General features: G+C 36.4%; 1 long non-coding RNA gene across 1 annotated transcript; it reads left to right on the forward strand.

Annotated features, from left to right (window-relative positions):
* Positions 1-353: 353 nt before the first annotated feature.
* Positions 354-5,182, forward strand: LOC148874460 (uncharacterized). Its single transcript, XR_016105030.1, has 4 exons — positions 354-499; positions 613-690; positions 2,512-2,565; positions 4,978-5,182. It is a non-coding gene; the product is annotated as an uncharacterized LOC148874460 (long non-coding RNA).
* Positions 5,183-10,864: the final 5,682 nt, after the last annotated feature.

Raw genomic sequence — 10,864 nt, forward strand, 5'->3', positions numbered from 1 at the left:
CATTCAAATTTGGCTCTTATTTAATAAACCACAAACCGTTCTCCAGGTCGAACGGTTCAACGGTCAAACCATTTGGGTCAACGGTTCATTGACTAATTCAACAGTTTTTTACAAAAGACCGAGTGGGGTAAAATGAAACCAATCGCCTAGATGGTTTCCGATCTGAATGGTCTGACCGTCCGAGTCAACGACAGTTCAAAGACATTGGTTCAAAAAACCATAATAAAATTCCACTCGAATTTGTTATTACTTTTTTTAGTTATTGGTGGCTATTAGACCTATTCATGGGCCGGATCGGGTTTTCACTCTACATTAACATATTTTTCCAAGGCCCGAGCCCGGCCCGACCATCGGACCTACAACTTGTTTTCACTCACAAAACCCTCCTCTTCTCGTTCATTTCTTTTCACTCAAAACCGTTCTCTTCTCTTTTCATATTTTTTTAGAAATCATCAACTGGTTCGGGTGCTGCTGTGGAAGAATCCATCGACTGTTTCAGGTAAGAATTTCAATTCTATTATTCTTTATATCACTCTCTCTCTCTCTCTCTCTCTCTCTCTCTCTCACTCTTTACTTCTCTCACCGAAAATAACCATTAATCTTTGACGCAAGGACTGGCTTGGGTTCTAAAGGTGTGCAACTTCGTTGGCTCAGCTCGGACGCCAAAGGTGTGCAACTTCGTTACCTCAGGTTTGTTTTAATTACCCTGTCTCTTATCAACTTAATTAGTTCATCAAGTTTCCAATTTCTTTCATGAATCGATTGTTAATTAGGTATATTTATTTCCAAAAGATTAAAATTAGAAGTTATTACATGAGAAGGAAAAAATTGAAGAGTGTCCGTGAGTAATTCTTTAACTGGTGGGATGGGGGTATCAAGTGAGGTTGTTCCATCTTTCTTTTGGAAGAAAGATGGTCGATAGGTATTTCTTTAATGGTGAGATTTATTTGAGTTTCTGGGTTTGGGGTTTTGGTTGAAAGAAAGATGGTTGGTGGGTAATTCTTTAATGGTGAGATTTATTTGATTTTATGGGATTTTATGGGTTTGAGAATCTTTAGAGAAATCTTGTATAATTTGGCAGAGGTCGATGGGTGGTCTTGTGGATGTATTCAACCCTTCTTTTAGTTTTAATAAAGCCTTTTCTTTTATTATCAAAAAAAAGAAAAAGAAAATATAAGATGACTGATCTGGCAAGGAGACCCAGAAAACAACTTTCTTCCTGAGATTGCTTCTAACAAGTAAATCTGTGATCTAGTTAGCAAACCTAGCAACCTTGATGAACAACATGTTCAGAATAGAAGCTGATAACCATCTACACCAAGATAAAAATCTTTAAGTAGCAGTTTATATTTGGATTGATCTGGACTACTTATCTGTCCATGACTTCTAGTTTGAAGAGGGCAATGTAATTTATTGCTGTAAAACTATATCAGCACATTTAGACCAGATTCTGTGTACAAAGAGAATTTTAGTTATAGTCACCAAAAACTGCAAAGAAGAATGATGTGCATGGTGGGTTGGAAGAAGGAGACATGGTGGGTTTAGTAGTTAAAAAGTGGGTCACAGATCCAAGAAGAATGATGATGGTGCTAGTGGTCGTGGGACTATGAACTAGGAGACTGCTATTGCGAGTATAGGAAGAGGGAAGAAGGATTGCTAACTTGAGTAGACTTCTAAGGCAGTTAGAAATGGCTCTACAAATGTTTGGGGCAGAGGAAGAAGTGGTAGGGGTATGCATAGGCTGAAGAAAAAGGTGCTCATTTGGGTGGGATTCATATGATGTGCATGAGGAAGGAAAGTGGTTTTGGGGATTGGGGAGGTGATTTTCTCCACCCATTTTTTTTTATCAATACCTGCCTATGTTTTAGTTGGAGTTGGTTTTTGCAACTGTTTGGGTTGCTTGAGGCTTGGGTGTCTATAGATTTATATGTAGTCAGGGGAGTTCTGTGTTTGCAACTGAAAGCAAGAATGTGCAATATACATATATGTCCAGAATCATAAGCATCCAGTAATAGATTTTCTAATTTTCTAATTAAGATACCATGGATCATATGGCCAAAGTAAATATATTTCTTGTACCTTCAAATCATATCATAAACACATCTTTTTGAATTCAATGTAATTCCATACCACCTGCACTGCAGCTCTTAATATTTCAAAGCCCTTACTGCAGCACCATTTCTCACTATATTCATATAACTGAATCTTGCATATAACTGATTAAGCATTCCTTGTTCTTCTGTGTTTCATAGAATTTGGTCACTGTTGTTATTGTTTAGTCTACTTTATTTTCCCAAGAACTGACTATTAAAGGACTCTGGACATGATTGTTTATTTGACCACGATAGGCTACCTCTTCTTCTTGGCTTCAGCATTTGTGCCCTTATCATTTTATTGTCATAATTCCTGTTTTATCTTTAATTGAGGTAACTTGTATTTCTTGCTTCCAATCATTTATTTTCAATTGATGTTTTATTATGATGATTTTGTTATATTTGTTATCTTTGCTAGATTGAGCGGCAAACAGTTGGAAGGAAGAAGCATTGAACATGGCATTTTTTACAGGTATTAGTATAATGCTCTCTCTCTCTCTCTCTCTCTCTCTCTCTCTCTCTCTCTCTCTGTTATGGGCCCAGGCGTAGGATCTCGTCATGGGTCGGTCCACGGGGAGAACCTCTTGCTTTCCCTTGCACCTTCCCTTGCGTGCAGACCCTATTGTTGCAACCGAATGGGTGATTTGTCCAGGAGACCACCCGAACTCTCCTCACTCTTCTGTTAACTGGAAAACTGAATGCTTTATTCCCAAATCACAGCTCCTTAAATAGGAGATTACAAGAGGAGACTCCTTATTCCATTCGACTAAGCTAGGACAGTCCAACTTTAAATCAAACTCCTACTTCTAACAGACTTCTAACAGAACTTAGCTCCTATCTCTAATAGATAAGTAAGAACAGAACTGGAATAAGTAAACTATTGGCGAGCAGATGAGCTGACGTGGCAAGATAAGCTGCTGTGTGGGCCCTCCCTCACTGCTGTTGCCGGCGGCGGTATGTCCTTCCCAAGAATGCATCCATAACACTCTCTCTCCTATTTCAACCTTAATTAGTTATCCCAAGAATCAATATGACATATATTATTCCATTATATACATGTGTAGTTGAGTTTTAAGCTAAGTCTCTCTCTCTAGGGGATGGCATTAATGGGTCAGAAACAAAGAGGGTTCAAGAGAACCAAACTGCTCAATTTGGGAACTTCTCATACACCCACTTCCTTGTGACAAATCCAAGCAAACAGAAGCATTTTTTTCTTGGGTCTACACTGTTTTTCACATTTAGGCTATGTTTGGTTTGAAGGAAAAGGTAGGGAAAGGAAGGGAAAGACAGAGAAACCTATACAAGGTTTGTAAAGGTTTCCCTATCTTTCCCTTTCCCTACCTTTTCCTTCAAACCAAACACAGCCTTATGGATCCCATGAGCTTGTTGCTGAAGCCATTAAGGAAATCCACTTAAAATCAACTACAACAGTGGTATGAAGTATGAATCAAAAGTGGCCCACCTGTAATGAAATGGACCATGTGCACACAAATCAATTGCACCAACTTATTTCTCATTGAACCTCATAGAAAAAGGAGAAAGAATGGAACTCAAAAGGAAGTGAAGAGTTCATGAATCTATGACCAAACTCATTTCCTGCAATTCAATACTTTGGTACTTGTATACAACTTTTCTTGGAGCTACTTATTGAGCCATATACCTTGTGCTAATGTTTGGTCTTAGAAAACCCTTTGTCTTTGCCCTTTTTCTTATAGAGGATAAGTCAACATATACGTCAAGCTTCACATCAGACAAACTAAAACTTTTATAGTGCAAATTTACATGCTTACTTTCTGATTATTTATATGACCCAAAAAAGTCAACATGTTTTCATCTACATGTACAGAAATATTGTGCAAAGATTAAAATTCAACAGTTAAGTACAACACTAAACTTTATTTTACTTTATTTTATTTTTCTTTTGAAAAAGGTAATGCACTGCATTAAACAAGTAGAAGTACAGTAGAGATTTTGCTCCTATACAGTGTTGGGCTGTATTGAAGCCTATACAAGCTCTAAACCCACCAATACAAAACAATGGCTACAAAGGAGGTGGAGCTGAAGACATTTGGGCCTGATGATTCTCTGGAGAACTTGAAGGGAGAAAGGCAAGGGAATGAGTATCTCATTAACCTTATTGATTTTCCTAGGCATGTTACCTTTCATCTGAGATCACTGCTGCTCTCCGCATTACTGATGGTGCATTGGTGGTGGTTGATTGTGTTGAGGGTGTATGTGTTCAAGCTGAAACTATCCTCCGTCAAGCCCTTGGTGAGAGGATTAGGCCTGTCTTGACTGTAAACAAGATGGACAGGTGCTTCCTTGAGTCTTATCAAACTTTTCCGAAGAATCATTGAGAATGCTAATGTGATTAAGGCTACATTACTTATGAAAGATAATCTTAAAATAGCAGGAGCTTTCATCTTTCTATATCAATAAAAATCCTATTGACTTTGTCATTGATAAAGAAAAAAGAAGAAAATATTGATGTTGAACTTGTATGCACACCAAGAAAACATCATGTGAAACGAAGAAGATTTCTTTAATTTTTCATTAAATTATTATAGCATTTGGACCCAAATGCCTCAGCCTACCAAGATTAAACAACAGTTTTCAAGTTCAATGACCAAAAAACTTTCAAGTTCAGTGATTTACTTCAACATAGTTGGGCCCCACATGGAATTCATAAACATTGTTGTGTTTAGTGAAAATCCGAAATTCATAAAAGATGTGTTTGATCTCAATCCTTACATTTTTCATTTAACATTAGGCTTAGAAAGTAGGCAAGAGTTTATATTCCATATATACTTAATTAAATTTTCATATATGATTTTATATCTCAAAAAATGTGATTTCTAACTTATTTTCTATTATTTTCTTATAGGTTGAACACGGTAAAGGAGGATACTTCACACGTGTGGATGGAGACATTTGATCAAATTTTACATGCCATTTTTTTTTTTTGATTGAGTTTCATGTATTCAAGAACATTGAATTTGTAGCAAAAACATGGACGTTAAAGCACTTTGAGAATTAGTTCATGTATTTAAGAACCATTTAATGAAATTTTAAATTCAAGTTCCATCTTATATTATGAATTACTTGTGCTTGTATTCAACACAGGAATGCAGGTTTCAAATAAATAATGAAAGAAGTTCAGGATCTAGCCATTTAGGCTTTATGTCTTTCACTACAGGCACGAAAGCCGTTGCTAAAGGTATTTTAACTACAGTCAACGAAAACCGTTGCAAAAGGTCTTGTAGCTACATACTGGATTGTTGTTCTTCTGCTACGATGACGGTCAACCGTAGCTATGGGTAATTTTTTCTAGCTGGCCAGTTAATATCCATAGCTATAGATTGATGCCTTTTGCTATGGGCAACTTGGACCCGTAACTATAAATCCATAGTTTAAGCTACGGATATCTCCACACCATAGCTATAAATGCAAATTTTGTAGCTATGAACATCACACAACCGTAGCTAAAAGATCAAATTTGTAGCTGTGGATAATTTAAAAACCGTAGCTACAAATGCATATGTAATTATTTAGGTTAGGCTTTAGCTATAGGTCAGTTATAGCTACGGATGTGGTCAGCCGTAGCTATTGCCTATAGCCACCACAACTGTAGCTACCGTTTCTTGACCGTAGCCAGTCCGTAGCTATAGATCTATAGCTACGGTTTTTCACATTTATAACTACGGTTTTCTCTGTAGCTATAGGCCTATTTTCTTGTAGTGCACCTTGGGCACTAGAATGTACCACTTTTAATACATTGGTTTTTGGACAAGGCTTATTTGAGTTTGGAACTTAGATTTGAATGATAATGAAAGAAAGATTAGATGTTTGAGAATATCATCTAGGTGAATTAATGCTTGTTTGGGAGGGATGAAGTGCAGTAGTAGTCCTGATCAAAGACAGTCTTTTCATGTTATTCAAAAGCTTAGCAAAATTATTATTGTAAATATGCAAGACACCTGCCTCAATACCTGAATTAACATGGGAATTCATAGCAAAGAGTTCAGCTTTCCACTGCAATCCCCAATGAAGCATGGATAAACTAGCAACTAAAATAAAAGAGCTCTTCAGGGAGCATGGACTTCTTTTCTTTTTTTTGATAATTACTTGAGTGGGGATGAAACAATCCTATAAAAATATAACCAATTATATAGGGGAAAAACATAGTGAAAAAGTATGGCATTCCCCATAAAATGGGGATATGCATAGGATGTTAAAACGTAGTTAAAAACATCAATAGAATAGACAAGAAAACCACAAGAAGTACTATGTATATTCCTAGAAAAGATTCTCACAGAATTAGCATTACCAATTTCCTATACATTTCTTGTTCCTATTTCCCAACTACTACTTGGGCATTTTCTTGCATATTTTGACCATTTCCCATTCCCACAGTTAAAACAGTTGGGCTTGCTTCTTGTTTATATACCTTGCATATTTTCCAAAACCAATTTTCTTTTGTGTCTGTGACAAGCATAGGACAAAACTTGAAGAGAGAACTTCAACTAATGGAGACTCAATTTGCAACTACCACCATTACCTACTTTGAGATCTAAATATCCTAATAAGAAAGTAGTATAGGTGAGTCTCAATAACCTGTCCACACTGGTGCTGTATGGATCATGTTGGATTTCATTTAACCATTTTCAACCCAAACAAGAGACACTCAACACAACAACGCCTTACCAATCTCAGGTCAGCTACAAATTTTTTTTTTATCATTTCACCATGATGGTCTATTAAATTACGATTCTTCAAATCTTTTTTCAATAACTCTATCCACTCCTCTCTATTCCCATCATATTGAATTTGAAACATAATCCACCTATGGAACTGTCTAAAATCATTTAAATCAATTATGATGAGTGCTTTAGTTTTGGGTAATTAAACTGTTATTAATAGGTAATATCTTTATGCTTTCGGATAGACATATATGCTCCATATAGGCATGCATGCACAATAGTACTTGATCTACTTAGTACTAATGTATGCATGCATGTGTGAAGGCACATTAAGTACTTAACGGGCCCTTGAAATCACCAAAATTGCAATTTACACAGTAGATTAAGTACAGATGTTGATATGGATCTTCATACTTATTGCACTGGTGGTGTGATTTTTAACATTGAAGTCTATTTGATTTATTTTTTTCAGTGGCAAAAATGGCATGTTTGATGATCCAACACGGGAGATCTAGGAGCAAATGGTTGTTATCAAATAGGACATTACTGTACTCGATTCAGCAATAGTGGATCCACAACTTCTCTCTAATTCCCAAAATGAAAGTGGAACATCTCAACTGATACCACCAGTCATTCAACCACCAATTATTTCTGTTTCCTTTTTAGCAGTTTGATATTATTGGATTTCTATAGCACTTGAATGAAAACAGAATGCAGTTGTCTCATCTCATCATATAGCACTCTGTGTTGTTCACATCAGTCTCCATTTGCAACAGGGGCCAAGGGGTTTGTTTGATACTTCAATAAGTCATTCAGTTGAGCCAGTTCAGCTCTACCCATCTAATTCAGTTTTCCTTATGAAATTGTTGTGGTTTAGTTGGCGTCAAAGAATGCAAGCTTTGATGCTTGATAAAACTGTACAATATACTCAGATATACAACAAGTTTATAATCCTTGATTTAGCTTTAATGCAGGCTTCAATTTTGCAATTTATTACATTTTTGGGTTTACAGGTAATTTTTGAAATTTCATTTTGTTTGGACTGGATTGGGTCCAATCTGGTCCATTTACATTTCAATTGAACTGAATTGGATCCAGTTTGCATGGGGTTAGGACTGGATTTGGTCCAGTCCATTTGTAAATGGATCAATGTTGGAATGGATCGCATTGGACCAAATCCACTCCAATCAACAGCCCTAAAAGCAGAAATAACTTAAATATAGATTATATGAGAAAAAAATGTAGATTTAGTGGTTTCACGACTACCGCTAAAAATGGTTTTAGCAGCAGCCAATACATCTTTAGCAGCAATTGCAACTTCCACTAAAGTTGTTTTAGTGGCAGTCATTCATTTTTATCGGCAGCTACAAAAAAAACTACTGCTAGAACTTCTAGCAACACTTCTTTTAGCAGCATTTTGCCGACTGCCGTAAAACTTCTAGCGGCAGTTTTGATAGTGATAACACTATCACCTTCTCAGGAGACTCTCCTTCAACCACTAACATTGTTCACATGCAATCTAGGCACCAAAACATAATACCCTACAGTAACACAAAACTTTCTTTTCAGCCTATAGCTCACCCTTCTATAAACCTATCTTCTCAACCCTTAACCTCATCTCCTATACAATCCACTACCATAGCTCCTACCTCTCCTCCCACCAACACTTCCTCTTTCTATCTTGACAGCACATGATATAGATCAACCAAATACATCTCTAGATGATTTGGCTTTTGACCTCCCTATACTCTATTGATTCTTTTCATACCATTCACATGATTCACACATACAAACATCACAATCTACCTCTCCTTCTTTCCATCGATGGACTTCCACCCCAAACACTTGCTCTCTACTGCCTAGCTCTCCTCCACTAAACACCTTTATCCATGATAAAAACCGAAAATGAAACACCAATTTTCATTCACTAGAACCCTCACCTTTATCTTCTCCACTACAATAATCTTTTTTCCCAAATCCTCCATCACTATAATCATCTTCTTTATCCCATTCACCTTCTTATCCACTCATGTCATAAGCTTTCCCGATGATACTAACTTTCCTGTAATATTCACAACCCTCACTAACTAAACGATACCCTTACATCCCTCACTAAAGGCACATTAGACATTAACCTAGGTACTCAATATAATCCACACATTATTAAAATAGGAAATTGTCTTATAGAACCTAAGCATCCCTAAATAATTAAGCTATTAAGAGAATTTCAATATCATTTCACTTGGTCTTATGTTGACATGCTAGGAATATATCCCTGATTAGTTTTGTTGGAAGGGTTAGAAATCAGGTTTGACATTACCAAACCAAATTTGGTGGTTGTACGAATTTACAAAAATTTTCCAACCCAACACGAGAATCGATTTCTCGGTAATTTTGAAATCTAAAATTTTGATATCGATCTTACACTAAACTAGACCAGATTTGAAATCCAAATTAAAACTGATCATACTTAATATGTAGACCACAAAACTTAGCTCCTATAATATTAGTTCATGCCCGACATTATTCCCGAAATCAGTCTCCAACTAAAGATGGTGCAATGCGTATGTGAAGTTGATTCGGTAACACCATTTCAACAAAAATTGTTCTCCAACTTGCTTGGACTGAATTGGCTTTGTGAACTTGATGTGACCTGATGCTTTTCTTGCAAAAACACAATGAAGGGTTGATAGAAATTAGTCCCTAACAATACTAGGTTGAATTAGGGTTTCTGAGAGGCAAGGGAGAAGAGGAGAGAACAAGAGAGTGGAGAGAATTAGTTAAATTGGACTCTCCCCTCTTTCTCCTTTATATAGAGCATTCTCCTAATCTAATTATGAATTAATCCAATGTTGGATCAGGACTTTATCATTAATTGATAAGTATTATCCTCTTAAGAGGATAGATGCTCGTGTTAGATTGTGTATGCCCTTAGCTCCAAATAGATTAATGCATAGATATATTTTGTAAATGAATGAAACTACATGATTGTTTCATGTTGATATTGGTATGTTTCTGTATAATTACCTTTAAACTAAACACTTGTGAGACTCATGTTATTTTAGAATATTCTCAGTTGTTGGATAGACTTAGGGAGTTTATTCTACTAAGGCTAACACTGATGTGCTACCAAAGAAGTTAGAGCATCTTGTCTCAGTTTCTAAGATTAGACTCAATGCACATGCAATGTGTGTTTGGGTGAAACACTGAACCCGGACCATTATGCCCTAGACTATATAGATTGATGGACAAAATTGGAAAATTACACATAATCCCTAAACTTGATTATGATACTGCACTATCTGTTAGATTGGATTGTCGTTGATATGCCAATCAGTGAGATCCATCAAGGGTCAAACCTGTGTATGTTAGGGTAGTATGAGAATTCATCCGAATGGGTGATCATAGTAATAGGAGCGGTCACTTTGTAGAACAAAATAAATGATAAGGCTTACACTCTCTCTGATGGAAACCTAAACTATTAATGGTGGATTTCAACTGTGTTTAAGATTTAGTTTGCAAAAGGTTTTAATTCACAGGATCCATCCGAGCAAAGAGTGTGACACTATACCTTGCAGCCATGGGAGAGGTCTTAACATGTCAGGTAGTGTTGTGATCATGGGTCAAGAGATTAAGTGTAAGAGACTATTATAGGGTTGATTACCTGATGGGCTTTATCTTACTTAAGTCCATTATCCTTACGTTTTCATAGGATGTCTGAATTCAATGATTTGGGTGTAAATTTTGGGCCCATATTGAATCCCATAGTGATGTGCTCAGGGGTTCATTGTGTTTAGTAGTGAATTTGGCCAAACCTTTTCAGAGAAGCTAGGTTGGCCATGCAACATCTAGGATTGTAAGCCTTTGAAGGAAATGGGCCTAAGGCTCATAATTAATAAGATTAAATAAATTGTCACATGACAATTTAAGTTGTCACAAGAAAAGTTAAGTTGTCATGTGCTCTGGGTTTGGAAATGGGTATGGAGCACCCATCATCTTAAGAGGATAAGTCTTATCTCTTAATAGAGTTTAGATCCAAATTAGAGTGAGACAATCTCCTAATTTGATTGG

Source organism: Nelumbo lutea, chromosome 1 (genome assembly GCF_056320005.1).
Source record: "Nelumbo lutea isolate HS-2025 chromosome 1, American lotus-T2T, whole genome shotgun sequence".
NCBI classification, from domain to species: Eukaryota; Viridiplantae; Streptophyta; class Magnoliopsida; order Proteales; family Nelumbonaceae; genus Nelumbo; species Nelumbo lutea.